The 19,601-nt window shown below is 45.0% G+C and overlaps 1 protein-coding gene across 4 annotated transcripts in view; it reads left to right on the forward strand.

Annotated features, from left to right (window-relative positions):
• The window catches only part of Wwox (WW domain-containing oxidoreductase), a 930,922-nt gene that overhangs the window by 531,370 nt on the left and 379,951 nt on the right, over window positions 1–19,601 (forward strand). The gene's annotated exons all lie outside the window — the stretch shown is intronic.

Below are 19,601 nucleotides of genomic sequence, written 5' to 3' on the forward strand. Positions count from 1 at the left end.
TTACTTTCTGGAAAGCAGTTGAAAACGACTTGGTGACATTTTGTGTGTGCAGAGATGTCTAGGTGTGTCTTATTCTTGGTGCATGCTCCTAAGCATCCTGGACATGGACAGAGGTCCCTGTGGGCAGCTCCAGCTTACACTGAGACAGAGACCAGAGAGACGGAAGGACAGAAGGAAACGAGGATCAGCAGACTCAATCTCCAAGAGGACTGATGCCTCTGTTCTGGTTTGGAGACAGGAAAGACACAACACGTTTCTCAGAACAGTTCGTAGTCCATGAACTAAAGCAGTGGACTCAGAAAACCCAGGGCCTAGAACCCAGGGCTCAGGGCATGTGTCCTTCTTTTTTCAGTACAAGGATATCAGTCAATTACAGTTCTCTGGGGAGGACCCTAAAAGCTAGGAAAGGATCTGATGGCCAAGAAAAGAGAGTCAGACCGGGGGATACAAATGGATTCCATTTCTGTGTCCCCTGTAGTCACTAGGGCACGCACACACACACACACACACACACACACACACACACACACACACACACACACCCCTTTCTTCTCTTATTCCCATATTGGGCACCCATTCACACATACAGACACATGATGTACTTAGTTATAAGGCCCTACAACACAAAATGGCTTTCTGGTATCGGCTGTATAGCCCATTCTCACCTTGACCACAGAAGCTCATAAACAGATTCCAGATAAGAGACTATCTTTACAGAACAAAGAGTGGGGGAGGAGGTGACCTGAAGCATTCATATTTACTGGGGTACATCAAAAGAAGGTTTGAAAGCCAGGTGTCACAGAGGACATGCTGGCACCCTGTTCCTTGGGTGACTCCCACTGCTCCCCCTCCCCTGATCTGACCTCACAGAAACTCATGTTTACAAGCGCATAGCTGCAGAAGTGTCGTCTGAGTTGTTACTCTTCTCTCACTTGCCCTTTACCCTGGCAACACAATCCCATTTCCCCATTATCACTATTTTTTTCTTTCAATCCGTTCCCCCATCCCCAGAGAAAGGTATTAACATGCTTCTGTGAGTCCAGACCAACAGGGAGGTCTGTCACAGTCAAGGCTGCCTTCTTAAGGCCTCAAGCAATTCGGGGTAGCCTTCCAAGTGGCAGATGCCACTTCCTCCAAGTCCAAGGTTCTGATCCTGTCTCCCTAAGAAAGAGCTCTGTTAGGCAAAAGTGACATTTTCCAAGGCCCCGAGCGTGTCTCATAAAAGTTCCCAAAGTTGTCATTGAGGGGGAAGAGGCAGTCATTTCTTGACTCCGGAAGCTGCGGAGTTGAGGAGACCCCGTTCCCCGTTCTAATATTAAATATGAGGCATGCATGTGAGGGGGCCATCATCCTGACTACAATTTCATTACCATTGTAATCAGACATAAAAATCAGCATTTTTATAAAACTTGTAATTAGAAGATTCTCTCTGTATATGACTCTGGGCTTTATAAATGAAGAATCTGGGTTCTAGCTGGCCAGTGGGATGGCACGAGATAATTTTGAAATAATGAGACTTGTACTGCACCAAAGCTCCTGGCATCTTATAATACAAACATATGTGTATTCTCTCACCTCTATAAGGTGGTGGTGGTGGTGGTGGTGGTGGTGGTGGTGGTGGTGTGTGTGTGTGTGTGTGTGTGTGTAAGTGTGTGTAAAGAGGCTTCTTGTTCTGGCTCATCCACAAGCAGTCCTTCATACTTTTTATTATTATTATGGTGGGTTTTAATTGATCACCTTGTTGCTTTGTCTGCACCTGGCTAGAAAAGAGCCTTATCTTCTGAGACTTCATGTTCTTTTTGTTTTGTGTTGTGTTTTGTTTTCTTTTTTTTTTTTTTTGGTTCTTTTTTTTTTTTTTTCGGAGCTGGGGACCGAACCCAGGGCCTTGCGCTTCCTAGGTAAGCGCTCTACCACTGAACTAAATCCCCAGCCCCTTGTTTTCTTTTGAAACAAGGTTTCTCTACGTAGCCCCGACTAACCTGGAACTTGCTCTGTAGACCAGGCTGGCCTCAAACTCAGAGATCCTCCTGCCTCTGCCTCTGGAGTGCTGGCATCAAAAGTATGCGCCACCACCTCCAGACGTGACCGCCCATTCTTAGGAAGCCAGCCCAGGTACCACTGGCCAGAGGTTGCAAGAATGGCTGGATCTTGCTCGGGTCTCCTACAACACCCATGTGACTTCAGTAATGGCTTGGGCCAGTGTCCAGGTGAATGTACTCATCACCAGGACCTGTGACAGCAAGGTTCTGCAGGTTTATCCCAAGCAGAACCAGCTCTGCTGCTGAGGTTCTTGAAGCCTACGCTGTGGACAGTGGTTGGCAGCATCTACTGCCATGGACCTTTCTACCCAGCTGCTTGTAGGCTGGGGAAACAGCTCGAGGCAGGCTCCTGGCATTCTGGTGAAGAGAAGGGCCCTGGTCAGGAACTATGCTAAGAGTTCCAGGTGAGGACGGGAAGCTAGAGTGGGCAGTGCAGACAGCACACCCCTCCTCACAGGCATAGGGATGCCATTTAATTTCTCTGAGTGCTGGAAGGGGACTTGGTGAAATTGATTTGGCAGAAAGGTTAATGTGTTATGGCTGCCAATTGGCCGATTGAATTGCTAGTAATTGAGGTAGGGAAGCTTTTAATTTGACACACTAAAGGCTAGTCCGCCAGAGTACACAGTTGAGATGTGTGTGTGTGTACACCTGTGTGGGCACATGTGTGTGTGTGCATATGTGTACAAGTGTGTGATATATATACACATGTGTATGCATATGTGTTTGTATATGCATACACATGTATGCATATATGCATGGTGTGTGCGTCTGTGCATGTGCATGTATGCATGTGTATACATGTTTATGCATGTGTATGCATGTGTATGCATGTGTACATGTGTATGTGTGGTTAGAAAGCTTCATTCCCCATCTCAGCCTCCCCAGTTTTAAATGAAGCTCTTATCATTCTCTGGCTGTTCATAGACCGTGACTTGAAACCCTATAGGAAGCACAAACTGTCCACCATCTCCCCCTTTTCAATATAAGGCCATGTTATTGGAGATCTGTAAGTACAGGCTCTGTGTCTTACAGACCAGGAGTCTCTCTCATGGGATGTACCTCTGTGATTCCCCAGGGCAGGGGCATCACAGCTCTAACCTATGGCTAATACCCACGTGTTCTTGGCTCTGTAAATAAAGTTTTATTAAAACAGAGATAGCTTATTTATGTAGGGACTGCCTGGTGCTCCTTCTCATGATTATGAATTAGCTCAATATGTGACAAAGTTGGTTCTGCAAAAGCCTGGAGTATTCACTATGGTCCTTTCTGTATTAACGAGAACATTTACTGACCCCTGAGCTTTGCCAGATTTAGCAAAGAAAAAGATGCCCACATGCATTTGAATCATGTGAATCACACCAACAATGATTTCTTAGTAAAGAAGCATTCTGAATGTGACTGGATAGCTGGTACCTTTCTATTTTTGATAGGGAAGCTTTGTGACCCTGACCAAGGGTATTGGAAGAAACCAGACTTTCCTACTTGTATATACCTTTTATCACAGCCTGTTTTAGTTCATATTCATTTTACTGCTTTGTAATGTATATGTAGTAATAAATACTTCTTGTGTAGATATATAGGTATTGTGTGTGTGTGTGTGTGTGTGTGTGTGTGTGTGTGTGTGTACCTGTGTGGGCACGTATGTGTTTGTGTGTGCATATGTATACATGTGTGTGCATATGTGTTTTTGTATGTGTATGTATGTATGAGGTATGTATGAGTGTGTGTATATGCATGCATATGTATGCATGAGTAAATATGTATATACTCATGGTTCATATAAGTCACTACTCTGCAGCAGTCTAGCCAGCCCACAGTGCATCATGAATTTAACTGTTTATATCTACATAGTCTCAGACGTGGCCCTGAGGCCTCATTTCTCAAGAGTTTCAGCAGCCTAGTTTTCTTTTCTCTTTGCTTGATGATACGAGTTTCATCCACTATCTCTGTGTATCTGGTGTGCTTGTGAAACTTCACAGAGAGCCAAGCAACTAGCCAGCTTGTCACAGGGACCATCCTACTATAGTAAAAGCTAAGGACCTTCTAGATAGGGTGACCCATCATGGGAGTGGCCACTCTCTTCCTGGGACTCCCAGAGGGAAGGAAATGGAGTTGGCATACGGCACTTCCTCGGGGTCTCTCATGAGTATCGTTTCTCTGCCCCTGACCCAGACTGTGTTTCCATCTCAAGCAGGAGCCAGGCACACTCAGGTTCATAAACAGGAAGAACCCTCCTTTCTCCCTGGAAGCCACTAAACTGTGGTGACAGTCTCTAAGGCTTCATCTCTGAACAGGTCATTCATAGTTGAGACAGTTCTCAAGCAAGAAGGTTGGCAGGATGTCTGAGTTACTTTTCTATTGGTGTGATAAAATACCATGACCAAAGCAATTTAGAAAGTGTTTCATTTAAATTGATGGTTTTAGAGGGTTGGAGTCCATAATGGCAGAGCAGGGCGGCAGGAATAGCTGAGAGCTCACCTCTTTAACTGCAAGTTAAAGACAGAGACAGCATTTTGAAACCTCAAAGCCTGCCATCAGTGACACATCTCCCTGTACAAGGCTGTAGACCCTAATCCTTCCCTAACAGTTCCACCAACTGGGGTTCAAATATGCAAACAAATGAGTCTAACAGGGTCACTCTCCTTCAAGCCACCACACAGGTCACAGACATTGTGCATGAGAGACTAAATGTTGCCGTGTGTCTTATAGAAGTCAGGAGCTCCATTAGCCTCTGGAGGCCACGGGTCTGTTCTCTGTCACCATGGAAATGACTTTTTCTGCCTTCTCTCTTTATTATCCTAAGGAGATTACTTGCACTATGCTCTGTACCCAAAACAAGGTTTGTGAGCAAGATGGCGAAGACTCAGTACATGCTCGCCAAGAAGCAGTGTCCATTGAAGAATTTAAATACCTAAAATATTTCTGAGAGGTGTGATGAGTAGAGAGGGAACAGCAGCAGATAGGTGATAATGACACCTATTGTGCTTCTGTGTGCCTTTAGTTGATGAAGACACTGGATCCTGAGTGGCTAAAGAACTCACTAAAATATGGGCATGGTAGTGTACACCTGCCATCCCATCATTCCAGAGACTAAGGCAAGATGACCATGAAGTCAAAGACAGCCTGGCCTACCTAGTGAGATCTTGTCTCAAAAACAAATGATCAAACAGAAAACTGGATATATAGCTCAGTTGTAGAGCAGTTCACTGGTGTTCTCAGAATTCTGGCTTTTACCCAGCATAACACACAAAAAAAATCACACTAAGGCCAACCCAGTTAGAATGGGGATTTGTGAGATTTTCGTGCTGAAGGACATGTGTTTGTGGGTTGCAGGTAGGAGACAACTTCTGGGGGACAGCCCTCTCCTTTCACCTTGTGTATCCCAAGGATTGAACTAAGGCTGTCAGGTTTGGTGGCAAGGGCCTTTACCCATGGGGCCACAGTGATAACCCTTAGAATGGATGTTGAACTTGAACCTGAGTCTCACTGTCAAAGTCAGGGACTCTTCGTGCAGGCTCCATCCTGAAAGAACCCAGCCTAATACAGATGATCAGTCTCACTGTTGGTGAAGTGATTAACTAGTCAGGTCTGAACAAGCAGCTGGCTCAACCAAGTGTCTTGAACTGTTCCTTCTACCTCTCCTTCCAGAGCCTGGATTGCCGAGGCTTCATGCCATGGATGCTTGACTTCAGAAGAAATGAGTAAAATTTCCACTCTTGTTGGTCATCACCCTTGGTGCCATGGCTGCTTTTCCCGGTTTCACTCACCATTGAGCCCAGTGCTAAACCCATCCTGTGAAGAGAGATCCTTTTATTGTTTAGTGGTTGTGTGTGTGTGTGTGTGTGTGTGTGTGTGTGTGTGTGTGTGTGTGTGTGTGTTGGGGTGGGAGTTGTTAATCCCTGGAGAACGCTTTGAGAATCTGTTCCTTTTGCCTTTTTCCTTTGGCACTGTCTAGAATTATAACTTTTAAAGCCCTTCTTGGCTAGAGGATTTTTTATTGTAAACATAAAACGTTCATTGAAACATTAAACATTTTACAGCTGCTTTTCAGCACATAAATTTTCATAGACACCCACCCCCTCACAGCCACACCCCCATCATATATTTCTCTTCTTCTTCTTTTTTCATTTCCCTTCTCCCCAAATGGTTCCAAGACCAGTGTTCAGAGTAGGTAGGGGGCTAGATGACAGATGAAATACAGCGATTGAAGTAGATCATGCCATTTGGAAAAACACACTATATTTTAATAGGAGGAATGTATATTGTGACAGAATGGAGCCAAGGAAAGCAAATTCGTCTGCTGTTCCTTCCAGTCCTGGCTTAAGCCTCTGTGAGCAGAGGCCTGCCTCAGCCCCTGATTGGGAAGGACACAGGGAAAACCCAGAATATGTCTCCACTTACAACTGTACTTGGAGAGGAGACCTGACTCCGAGGAAGTCATGACTCAGGAAAGCCAGCCTGGAATTGGTCCAAGAGCACCTTTTGGCCTAGATAATGCATGGGTGTTGGGCCACTTATCAAAGCAGTGTCCAACCAAAAGCTGACGTATGCTTGGGTCCAAAATCAGCAGGATGATCTTAGGAGCTGGGGTGCATTAGTTAACTTTTCTAAACCCCGTGACTCACCTGACCAACTTCAGGAAGGAAGGTTTCTTTTAGTCCAAGGGGATGCCATCCATCATGGGAGGAAGGCTTGTCAGCAGAAGTGAGAGACGACTGATGGAGGTTCATCCGTAGTCAGGAAACAGAAAGCAGATAGGAAATGGTAATGGGCTGTAAAACTCCAAGGCCCATCCCATTGGCCTCCTCCCCCCACAGTGCCTCAGCTTTTTCTCCTAGATCCTTCCAAAACAACACTGATGGCTGGAGACCAAGTGTTAAAGACGAGATTGTGCGTGTGCACATGTGCACATGATTTCAGTATTATTGTAGGGTGTCACACCCACTTGGGGCTTGAGTTACGTGAGCCATCAGATATGGGTATTGGGAACAAGACTACAGTCCTCTGAAGGAGGAGGAAGTACTCCTAACCACCAAGCCATCTCTCCAGCCCTCCAAGTACAATCAATCATAAGATGTGGCTTGCTTAACCCCTGCTTCTATTTCAGGCAATGGTGTTGCTTGGGCTCCAGAATGGGATGTGTGTAATTTGGGATTGTGTACTCTAAGCAGCATGGTACACTCTCAAGCTATCACATTCTGTCTAACTCAGAACTGTATTACCCCACTGTGCAGTGTGTCCGTGCCGTATACGCTACCTTCCAGTGAGTGACTCACTCATTAGACCATGTGCTGTGTGGCAGGGTAGCACTTGTGTTCCAGTCATTACTAACACAAGAATAATGATGCTAGCACCCAAGAATGTAAAGGAAAACATTGGGGAACTTTATGTGGAATAGGGCTCCAGGGGGGCATTGTATACATTATATACCCCCCTCATTTTCTAGTTCTCCTGACCTAGAATATAAGCCCATGACTTTATATGGCAGTCCTGTCATGGAAACAGCATGACAGAGATTAGAATGTCCTCCATGCCAGAGCCATGCCATAGCTCTGTCTCCAGGTTATTAAAGAAGACAAATCAGTATACATCTGATGGCCAAATGAAGCCTGTCTACACCCTTATAAGCAGCTCATCACCAGGATCTATAAAGCAGCCCAAAGGTTATAAGTAGCTATTACTATTTTCTGTTGGTTTGAAGTGATGTTTCCTTGCTGGTCAGTCATTTGCTTGTCTCCACCTTCCCTTTGCTGGACATTCTCCGTGCCACCCCTGTGGGATTCGCTGATAAACAGAATAAAAGTAACCCAGCCCCTACTAACGGTGAGGTGCACTGTTCTCGCAGGGTCACACCCCACCTCAGCAACAAGTCTAATTTTCTCTGGGAAAGGCCCTAGATCTTATTACAGTGTGGACAGGATCATCAGCGTGCCCTAACTGGTTAGCAGCCGGCAGCTGAGTGAAGTCACTGAACCCAGATAGAAATCAGCGGGGAGATTAGGCAAGTGCTTATTTGAGGTGCTGTCAGGGCCATTCTGAAGGGTTCCCCCTCTGCGGCTGTTTTCTCATGTGCGCTCGGATTACATCACTCAGTGATATTCCCTCTGCATGTACCTTGCCCTCTGACATGACAAACACAGATGCCGCCAGAATCCGTGCAAAGTTGTATATCTCAAGCAGGAAGGAGCATCTTGGGGAAGAGAATTGATTTGCAAAGCAGCCTGACACACGATATCTTATATCTCCTCACAATCAAATAATTCATCTTTATACTCCTTGGGGCCACAGTGAAACCCAAACCTGGATGAAACCAAGGAACGCAGGGCTTACCCATAGCAGCAAGAAGAAAGCAGTTAGCCAAGTGCAGTCTAAAATTATCAATCGCTGAACACAGCCCAGCTATGTGGGAGTTCTCATTGGGCAAGCTAGGCACATTTATGGGATGCTCCCCTCCCACACATCAGGGCTGGTCCAGGAGTGGCAGTGGTCCCACTGCACAGAAGAGGAAACTGAGCCCCAAATGACTTATATTCCCTGCCATGAAGAGAGAAAAGGGGGAAGGGAGCTTTTAAGAGCTCAAATTAAAACATTAATACCTTTAATAACCCCATAGCTTTTTACATTAAGTTACAATGTTAACAACAGTGTGGGATGGGGACCAGGATATTCAATATTTAGGTTTGGAGTTGATAGACCGTTAGATCAGCGTGAAGCGTTCGGTGTTTATTTATTGCTTTCCCCCCCCTTACTGTTAGGGGTATATAAACTAGGTAAATATTTATTTTAGTAGAGAAAAATAAAAGTGAAGAATGTGCATGTGGAAAATAACGGAGCATGAATCAGGCGAGAGGAAATGTTTTTCGGGTCTCGTTGAGAAATAGCTAAGGAGGGAAAATTACAGATCTTAAAATAGATTCAATATATTATACAGCTGTGAAAATGGGCCAACTAGATTGCCCGCATTAAAGCCGTATTGGATGTTCAAATCTCGAGTTACCTGGAATGCAACTGTACTTCCTATATTTAACTAGGCTTTTTATAAACTGTGCCTTTAACACCTCAAGCTCACAAACATATCCCACGTGGTTATTTGATATCGAATTTTATTTTCTGCACTCTGAGAATCCTCAATAGGAAATCTACAAGTGAGACTTCCAGAAGGGTTCTGCTGTTGACCAACCAAATGCTTTCTGGCCTAATGACTATCAGAGTCCCCTTTCCCTCCTTCCTCCCCCTTCCCCATCCCCTCACCCCATCTCCTTTCCTCTTTCCCCTCTCCCTTCCCCCTTTCCTCTGTAACACTCTCTTCTCTTTTCCTTTTCTCTCATTCACTCCTTACCTCTCCTCTTCCCATCAATAGTAAATAGTCTACAATGAGCCAAAAGCTGGAGAAAAACAGACCAGCATACAGAAAGAACTTCAAAGTCCTTTTTGCATTGTTTAAACAAAGAAGTTAGAGCAAATGCAACAGAAAACAGGAGCGAAGTTGGCCCATGGAGAAGCCATACTCAGTTTCTACTCCAGAAGTCCTTCCCCCAGGAAGTCCCACTTCCCCCGGAAGTCCCACCTCCTGTCCTGTCATCACAGTTGCTGACTTCCTCTGTCCGCAGTCAGTGAACTGGACCAGTACTTAGTAAATTTGCAGGAAGCAGGCATTCAGTGTGACTGCAGACAGCCTGAAATCAATGTGTTAGGTTAGCAAGCACCCATGTTATAGCTATTGAATAGGTGAATGGCTCGTTCATTACACATTGCTAGATTAGTGCTTCTAAAAAGACAGACCCAGAATGAAAAAAAAAGCCAAGCCTTTCTTCATATGTGCTGTTTCCTTTTGCTTTTCTTCTTGAATGCTGTATCCTTGGGACATTTTTTTTCTTTCATCCCAACAATTAATGTTCATTAAGGAAAACATTCATGTTCTGACCCACCAACTAGAGATGAATGAAGCCTTCAAAAGTTCTGGATGTATCCCAAAGCATGGAAATTGGGCATTGTAAGTCGCAGGGAGAGCCTCGGCACAGGTGAATACACTGGTATAGTTAGTTATAGGTTTCCTTCTGTATATGTGTGCACATTTTATCTTTCTTTTGTGTGTGTGTGTGTGTGTGTGTGTGTGTGTGTGTGTGTGCCTGCACATGTGTGTACACAGAAGAAGACCCAAGGTTGATGTTGTTAATCATCCTTGATCATCTTTTGACCTTACTAATTGAGGTAAGGTCTTTCTAGCAAACCTAGAATTCATGTACATGGCTGGTCTTTTCACTGTGGCCATCCAGTATTTACATACAAACTCGGGTCTTTATATTTTTGTATCTGCTCTAACCACTGAGCTGTATAACTAATGGTTCTTTGTTGAGGTTGGTTGGTTGGTTGGTTGGTTGGTTGGTTGGTTGGTTAAAAAACCAGAAGGAGATATTCTCATGATCACCTGGGCTTCTGACCCTAGCAAGCTGCTTGGGATGGTCTGCAGGCCTTCTTTGAGAGAACTGAGGGGTCATGGTCAGGAGCTCCAGTTACTGAGCAGAGGCTGATAACTCGCTTACAGTATTTGTACCACTGTGTTCTTCATCTGCTGGAGAGGGGGTGCCATGCCTGGGTACAGGTTTGCTCTTACCCGCTTATTGCTTCCAAACAATATACAGGGGGGGGGGGGGGAGAGAGAGAGCAAACAAACACATATCCACACATATCATGAGCTACAGTGGTTTCTGTTTTTTTTTTGTTGTTGTTGTTTTGTTTTTCTGGGGGGGGGGGTTAAACACTCTTGCACATAATGATAAAGAATACATTGGGCAACATATTCTAGATTCTGGGTTTGTGTAAAGCAGGCCCGGGACCTGGTTGCCCAACCCTTGGGCCATGCACTACTTTGGAATGATAGGGGCTTTCAATGCTAATTATCTTAAGTCTGTGTGATGATGTGGCATGGGTAGAAATGTTCATTAGGTAATACCTACCAGGATAGCTGTATGCCAGTAAATGATGTTCATATACTGTTCAACATCCCTACATTAGCTGGTAAATCATCTTGCCCTGAGCTACTCAGGTGTCCCTCCTTCCCTTCCACGGGAATTCCCAGTCAACTTACCACCTGGAAAGTTAACCCTTTTTTACTGGAGAAGGGAACCTTCCAGAGACATGATCATAGCTCCTTCAAATTGGACTGCAGCACCCTTTACATATGTCAATGTCATTCTTGTAAAAGGACACACGTAGGAGCAGTTTCAAGACATCCCCTATGCCATTCCGCCATTGAAGAGTCCCGGTCCTCACCTATATGGTGTTTCTTTATCCAAGTACTAATCCTGTTACTAAGTACTACAGCCTCACAGGGCTGCTCTCAGGACTGACTGAGAGAACACATGCTGAGGGGCCACTACTGACATCCTGTGTGTGTCCTTAAAAATGAAATTGCACGGTTTGAAATCTTTGTTTGGGACTTAAGAATTGCAGGTATTTTTTGGAGTACAGTGTGATCATTAGATCCATGGATTCATTGAGCAATGCTCCAGCCATTTGAATCAGCTTTTCTCAAGCTTCTTTGGGTTGGAGGACCTTCAAGTTCCTCTCCTCTTGACTTTGTTTGTGATGTATAAATGACTTGTGTCGAGCAGCATCTCCCTACTCTGCTGTGGAAGACGGGAACATAATCAACTGTCTTTTGGTAGCAATTATTTAACCTCTGCCGCCCCTCTCCTTGCTCCAGCCACCAGTGACTGTTATGCTCATAGCACCTCTCCGAAGCTGAAGCCCTCCCTCAGGAGCTTTAGCTGAGAGCTCTCAGCCTCACAGGCATGAGTGGGGTGAAAAGGGCAAGGGAGCAGTCATGAATGAGGAACTCATGCTAGGGGAACTTGAACATGGACGACTTGTGACAGCTGCAGATTGTATTCATCCTCCCCCTCACTGTGGTCCGTTACCTGGTAGAAGAAACTCAAGAAAAGAGGGCATGGCGGGGTTCATGATGGTGGGGCCATGTGACTGGGACTTCTCACTTCTGAGAACCAAGAAGCAGAGAAAGAAAGTCAGAGGCTAGACTGTAACCGTCCAGTCCCAACCTTTCTTGGTCCACTCCCTCCAAGTTGGTCCCACCTTCTCAAACTCACAGAACAGCACCCCCAGTTGGTCCAAGGAGGAACCTGGGGTGCATTTCAGTCAGACTTTTGCAGGGATCTTGACCTCATGCACTTTGTCCTTTCCAACTGGCCCTGTCATGTACGTGGCATTTTGTGGATGCTTTTGTTTATTTTCAAAAGTAGTCTTATTTAATGTGTATTTGAACCTCCCTCCCCACCAAATCAACAAAATGGACAGCTCTGGAAGCCAGAGTGAAGGCTATTGAGACAGGACAGAACTCCAGAAGACCCTTAGGCATAATTCAGGGTGCTCTGAAGTTTACTGAGTCCAAGATTCTATAAAAAGATTAGTTAGGCAATAGTTTACTTTAGGCCATTAAAAGATGGACTAGAGCCAGACACCCTGCCAAACACAGAGAAAGCTGGGGAAAGAAATTATTTTTAGTGTACTGAGGTATTAATAATATCCCTATAGGAGGCTCATTAGCTATTGGTGCTTTGTACTGATTGGTTAAACTTCAGCTGTGTGTGTGTGTGTGTGTGTGTGTGTGTGTGTGTACAGATGCATGTGTGTGTATTGTTGTAATGTAATGTGTTTTCTGTATGTTTGTGTTTTTCCTCCTGTCCCCAAGCTCCCAGAATAATGACTCTGAGACTCAAATATAACTAGGTTTGTTTCCCCAGCTAGCTCATAACACAAATGTATGGCACATAAGCACAGCCATACAGTCCTCTTTTAAAACACAATCAAGCACCTACCAGAGATAGCCTTGGAATGGTGAACAAGGAACCCAGAATCTATGATGGTCCCATGATCCTCTGCTCCAGGTCTTGCTGTCTTAGCATAGTCTTCTCCAATATGGAAGTTCACTGACTATACAGCCAGCAGGATCTGCAGAGATCACTGGATGCACTTTCTGATGTCCATCAAAGACACTGATATTCTGCCTTTCCCTCCTGGGCTCACTCTGCTGCCATGCTGTGAGCATACTCAGTCACCTTCGTGGAGCAGAATCCAGCCACTTCCTCTTTCCACATGAGGGAGCCATCTTGGAAGTGGATTCCCAGAGCACTAACCAAACCCTGGATGCCTGCAGCTGGCTCCTGTTTTGACGGAAGCTACCAACATGGCCCCAAGCCAGAATCCCCAAGCTGAGCAGCCCATTCCTATGTTTCTTAATCACAGACACCATGTGTGAAATATGAATGTCTATTAATGGTGCAGTCTGTGATGCTTTGGAATGATTTGTTGCGCACCAATAGATACCTGTAACAACTAGAAAAGACTAATTCTGGCTGCCCAATTAGAGAGTCCAAACTGTCCTAGTTGGAACTTCCATCCAACTGAAAAATGAGGCATGGCTGGGAGGTGGGGGCCAGTACCTTTAATCCCAGCATTTAGGAGGCAGAGGCAGGCAGATCTTTATAAATTCCAGGCCAGCCTAATCTACATAGTGAGTTCCAGGACAGCCAAGGCTATACAGTGAAACCTTGTCGAGAGAGAGAGAGAGAGAGAGAGAGAGAGAGAGAGAGAGAGAGAGAGGAGAGAGAGAGAGAGAGAGAGAGGTGCTTTAGTAAGTATGATTTTACAGACACTGTCCCCCAGAGTTTATCTAGTTGGCACAACAGGACTATGTAAACTTGTTAAGACCACTACATTTTATGGGTAGGCAGGGTTAACTAAAACCAAACAGATAGGCTAATCCTGCAAGTGCTCCCTTATAAATATAAATATAAAGTTTTAGTTTAAACCTCTGAAGGAATTACCACTCACCCCTTCCCTCCCTATGCAGACTAAGATTATCGCATAGTCTCTATGATTCTGGATCATCGTTATGTGAGATCTGAGGGTGGCTACGAGGACAGAAGGTGTCAGCTGTGTGGGACACAGGATACGCTGTTATTATGGTTTGAGTATTTAGTGTCCCACAAAGGCTCATGTTTAAATGCTCAGTCCCAAGACGGTGTTCCTATTTTGGGAGGTCAGGGAAACTTTAGGAGATGAGGCCCGCTCAGAGGAAGTAGGTCATTTGGGGCATGTGGTTGAGGCTGTGTTGCCTCAGTCTTTTCTGTTTCTTGCTTAGCTTCTAGTCAGAAATGAGGTGAAGAAGCTTCTCTATCACATGTTCCCACGTCCATGATGTTTTTGCCCAAGTGCTCAGGGCCACATGAACACTGACTGGACTAAGCTCTCTGAGGCTGTAAGCAGAAATAAATCCTCCCATTTTAATGTTGTTTAATGTTGTCAGGCATTTTGCCCTATTAATGAGAATACCAGCAGACACACCTCATTGGTAAGCAATGTGGAGAACTGTTGACACCCTCTCTGTGATATCTCTGACACTTGCCTGATCCATGTGGGACATTAATCTCATGGCCAGAATGCTGTGTTACAGCCTCATTTTCCACAATTCTAGAAGCCAGAAGCTCACAACCACTGTGTCCACAGCATCAAGTTCTTCTAAAGGGCACCCTCCCTCCTTTCAGAGGTTTCCTTCTTACTGTGTCTTCAAACGGCAAAGAGCAAGAGACAATCTCTCTTTCAATGTTCCTCCTAGGGGCAATACGGTCATCCATGGAGGTGGGGGGAGGTGCTCCACCTTCCTCCCCGAGTCTGTACCTCCCAATGCCATCTTGTGGGGTTCAGAGGTTCACAAACCTTCAGCTCGCAGCACTGACCTTGTGCTGAACCATGCACGGCGCTCCTTTCCAAACCCCTGTCACTCTTTGCCTGCTCTCACTCTATGCCCTTCTTATTTAATTTTTAAAGCCTTTAAGATTTCATTAATATTGAAAATTTTTCTCTAAATCAATTCATAGATTTATTAACTTTGTTTTAAAAGGAATCTCTCTGTCTCCATTGCCAAGGGAAGATCAATAAGGTTTGCCCAAAATAGATAAGGATAAAACTAAATGCTGTAAAAAAAAATAAACATAGACAGATATTATTCATCCCAAGAAACTGTGGGAGCCAGAGAAGAGCTGAAGACCAAGGTTTGTTCCCTTTTCATGTGAGCAGGGGGTCGGCAAGGTACTGATGCTAGAGATCAACCAGAACTAAAGCAAGATTCTGTCCCCTCATAAGAGCCGAACACGGTTACTCAACGTGAAATCTGACCACCACCCAAACCATGGGAAGAATGTATAAGCACCCCTACATCATCTCACATCAAAAGCACGTGTCCTCAAAATGACTTGTCCTTCAGTATCCTGATTGGTCAACACCATTGCAAGCAAGAGCTGTAGATCTGCATGGCGCAAGCCCTCAGCTTTTGGGCTTTGACCATATTCTTTGTCGTTCTGGACCATGGAGGTTGAGAATGACAGCTTTGGTACATATTCTGTCTGCTCTTGTTGCCTGATTCTGAGTTTGGCAGTGGACCTCTCTGAGCCCATGGGTAAACAAAGACAAAGATGATAAGAAATACTCATTAGACCGTTGAGACGGCCAAGGCTGATAATGCACATGACACTTCCCTTCATTCTGAAGGAGTTAGATCTCCGGCATTGTATTTGTGTCGTGCATTTGAAAAGTTGGTGTTTGAATTCCCGAAAGTATCTTCTTCCTATCCCTACCCCGCCTTCCTTCTTTTCTTCTTTCATTTCTATTTTTTGAAGAAACGCTTCCCTTTCTGACGATCTCCAGGGCAATAGTTTGGGTGGCATCTCTACTTGCTGAGCTTGGGACTGAGCCATGGTCCAGGCATCTGCACACTTGGTTTTCGATAGCCGGGTTGCACTGGGCTGCGGACAAGAGATTCCTGCTGACTCAGCTCTTTACCAGTGAGGTAAAAGGGATGACGCACGAGAGAAGCCAGAGAGGAAGAACTTCACGAAGAAGCATTATGTTCGTCCACTGATACCCATACCTGTGCCTGACAGGATGCTGTCAGGAAGAGCAGAGCATTAGCCTGGAGCCAAGCACACATAAGAAATAAATTCCCGAGTGCACTGATTAGGAAGAGCCAGGTAGAACACAGACAATGTTCTCCTCTGCCCCAACAGGACTGATTATTCCGTCTGACCCTCCTATTTTGTCCGAAATGCCTGTGTTTTAGTGAAGACCAGCCCAGGCTTCTTTATTGGTACAGTGGAGCGAGCGGTCGCTCCCTTTCCTCATTGTCCTGTAGTATTGGGATTATGCAGACCCTAGCACCTTGAGCCGGAGAGGTCTACTCTCCCCAGCCTCCCATCCATCCAGTGCCCGGGCTGTGCCCTGGACCCCTGCCAGGCTGAGCTTCCAGTGTGCCAGCTGTGCAGGATGCGAGCAGTATCTGTTCTGAGGGGCCCAGAAGTGGCGACCTGAGTAGGATCAGCTGGTGCTTCAGGACGAGCATCATTCTGTCATCTTTACAGAAGGGGCACCATGCTCTCTTGCGCCCAGCAGTTTATGGGGCTCCACATTGTCTTTGCTCTTCCAGCCTCCCTTGCCTATGTCCAGATGTGTCTGCATATTATTAAACATCTCCCTGTTCCTGTCAGAAAGAATTGTTTCATGGAGAGAGAGGCCCCTCCAGTCCAGTGAGAAGTACCCTTTGGTTAGCATATCTGAAGCTTATGAATCCCAATTCTCTGTGGGTCTGGCCAAAGACTCCTCTACTCCAGCCCTCCTGGATAGCTGCTCATCCTGAGGAGAGCTCAGGGCTAAGGGGAGATGCCTGTCTATTTGATAAATTTAAACCTCCCAGGACTGACAGAAAATACTGTTCTCCATCCCTCCCGGATATTTGCCAACCTTAGAAAATGTTCATTGGCCTCGTGAGCGAGCTATTTCCAAAGTGAAGAATTAAGTACATCAAGTTTGTTACAGTCTTTTTTTTTTTTTTTTTGTAATGGAAGAGGAAATAGACTCTTAGCAATGGCCTGTCGGTTTGTCCTGTGGATTTAATACTTAGGTTGCATGGTGGCTATTTCTCTCTCTCTCTCTCTCTCTCTCTCTCTCTCTCTCTCCCTCCCTCCCTCCCTCCCTCCCTCCCTCCCTCACTACCTCGTTCCTTCTCTCTCCCCCTTTCCGTCTCCCCTTCCCTACACATTTCCCTCTCCCTTCCCCTCTCCCTCTCTCCCTTCCCCCTCCCCCTCTGTCTCTCTCCTTTTGTATTATGTCCAAACATACTATTAATCATGTTAACTGTATGTGAGGATGCTCGTTCAATGCCATTATGTTTACTTACATCCTCACGGTCCTTAGGAACCCCCTCACCTTCTGTTTTCTTTGTTCTCAGGTACTCATAGTTAACTGTGCTCCGAAACTAAGTAGAAAAATCCAGAAGTAAACAGTTTATAAGTCCCAAAAGCTCGCTTCCTTCTGTAAAATGCTAAAATCTCATGCTGTCCCGCTCCACTTCACACAGGGCACCAGCCAGCCCTTTGTCAAGCCTCCCCATGCTAATCTGCTACCTACCTGTTCGTCACTTAGCCATCATTCATGTACAGTAGAGTGACCATGGTGTGATCGTGATTACATATAGGGCCATGCTCTCTGCAGAGTCAGGCACCCATTGAGCATTTTGGAGTGTATCTCTGTATATAGGGAGGGTAACTATTGCATAGCTAATATTCTTCCATTGCCTCCAACGTAAACTGTGTGTGTGTATTAGACACGAGAAACGGCCTCCTTGGTCCCCCTTAATAACCCATGCTCTGCTTTCTGTACCTCATACAATTGGAGTCTAACAATGTGCTCCAGCCTGGCTTGTTTCACTTAGCACATGTCTTCTAGTTCTATCCTGTCATAACATATGTCAAGAATCTCTTTTTAAAATTGGTTTATTTTTTTGGTAGTTTTATACACGAGTACAATATGTTTAGATCATATCTCCCTTCTACTCCCACTTGTGAGTCTCTTCCCTCTCCCTGTTAGAATGTTGGCTAGCTCGATCCTGCCCAAGTCTTATGCTGGCAGCCACAGCTACTGTGGGTTTGTGAATGCGATGGCCCTGTCATTTCTAGGAGACAGTATTCAGCAGCTGTCCCCCTCATCTTCTGATGGTTACAGCCTTTCCTCTCCCTGGTCCCTGATATTAACTTAGCCTTGGGAGAGACAGGGTAAAGTTCCTTCATTTTTTTTAATGGTAATATTCCATTTTAAAAAAGTCAACTTAGTTCATCTATTTTTCTATTGGCGGATGCTCGGACTTCTCACATTGGGCTAGGGTGGGCAATGCTCTTAGGAACACCTTTAAACAACTGTCTATTTAAATATCATACACTGTCCCTTAGAAAACTTATGTATGGATGGCTCCATGTTCAACCTTTTAATATTTGTCAAGAGTGCTATTACATTGGCACTGGCAGCCTGTGAGAGTCTAGTTTATCATAACTTGGCCAACCGAGATTTCCTTCTTTTTCTATTCTTTTTTTACATGACCTGAGTTTTTATTTTTATTTAAAAAGATTTGTTCTTAATAAGTCTATGCGTCTGTGTGTGGTTACGTGCACATATGAGTGCAGGTGCTGTCAGCATCCAGAAGAGGGCGCCAGACTCCTCCCAAAACAGGTGACAGCTGTGAACCTCCTGACATGAATGCTGGGAACCAAACTCCGGTCTTCTATAGCAGCAATCTGAACTCTTAACTGCTGAGACATCTTCTCAGCCCCTTGCCTTCCCTTGCCTTTCCTTGCCTTCTTAGTTTAAAAAAGTGACATCTCACTATGGTTTTGTTTTCTATTTCCCAAACGATTAATGGTATCAAGCATTAATCCCTCCATGTCTTCATCTTCTTTGAACAAAGTAACATCCAGGTCTAACACTCTGATGCTTCGTCTTTTCCCTGCTTTCCCTTGGCTTGTGGCTATGTTCCAGCAACTCGAGTTTCAAGGGCACTAATTTCCTCTGCTGCTCTTTAGAATTTGAGGTAAAAAGAAAACAGTAATTGAAACAGACAGTCGTTATTTACATCTGGGAGGTTGGTATTACACACCCTGGTGCTCTTTCATTAGCTGTATTATTTTCTTATTATGTGTTTTACTAGGTAATTGTAATCTGCGGCTTTGGGATTTTGTAGCTTTCTTTTCGGTTTATTTTATAAACAGACAACAGCGTGAGTCTAGAAGAACCAGGCCTCAGTAGAGAGAGAAAAAAAAAAAAGGAAGTCGAAGGAGAATGAAACCCCAAGCAAGCCCAAAGAGATCTGGTGGCCAGAAATAACTAAATAAGCCCTTCAGAGCTTACTAATCTCCACACTGGTTTTCTCTATAGTTTCCAGAGGTGACAAAATGGGCTCAGTCGCTTGGAATGTAGTTTGTGCCTCTGATTGCGAAGGATTTTAATTAGCTGGCGTGTTTTATACCACCAGGAAATGCTCATTTCAGAGTCCACTGGTGTGTCTTTCTGTGGGGTGAGAAAAGGAACATTCTCACCGGAGACTAAGTGGCCACATAGTCAGGACCGTCTAGTCAAAGAGAGAAGACAGCACTACTGCCCCTGCATACTAAAAGGAGAGAGTTGCTGCACTGAAGAGCAGTCAGGGCAGGTTTCCATTCG

Source organism: Rattus norvegicus, chromosome 19 (genome assembly GCF_036323735.1).
Source record: "Rattus norvegicus strain BN/NHsdMcwi chromosome 19, GRCr8, whole genome shotgun sequence".
NCBI lineage: Eukaryota > Metazoa > Chordata > Mammalia > Rodentia > Muridae > Rattus > Rattus norvegicus.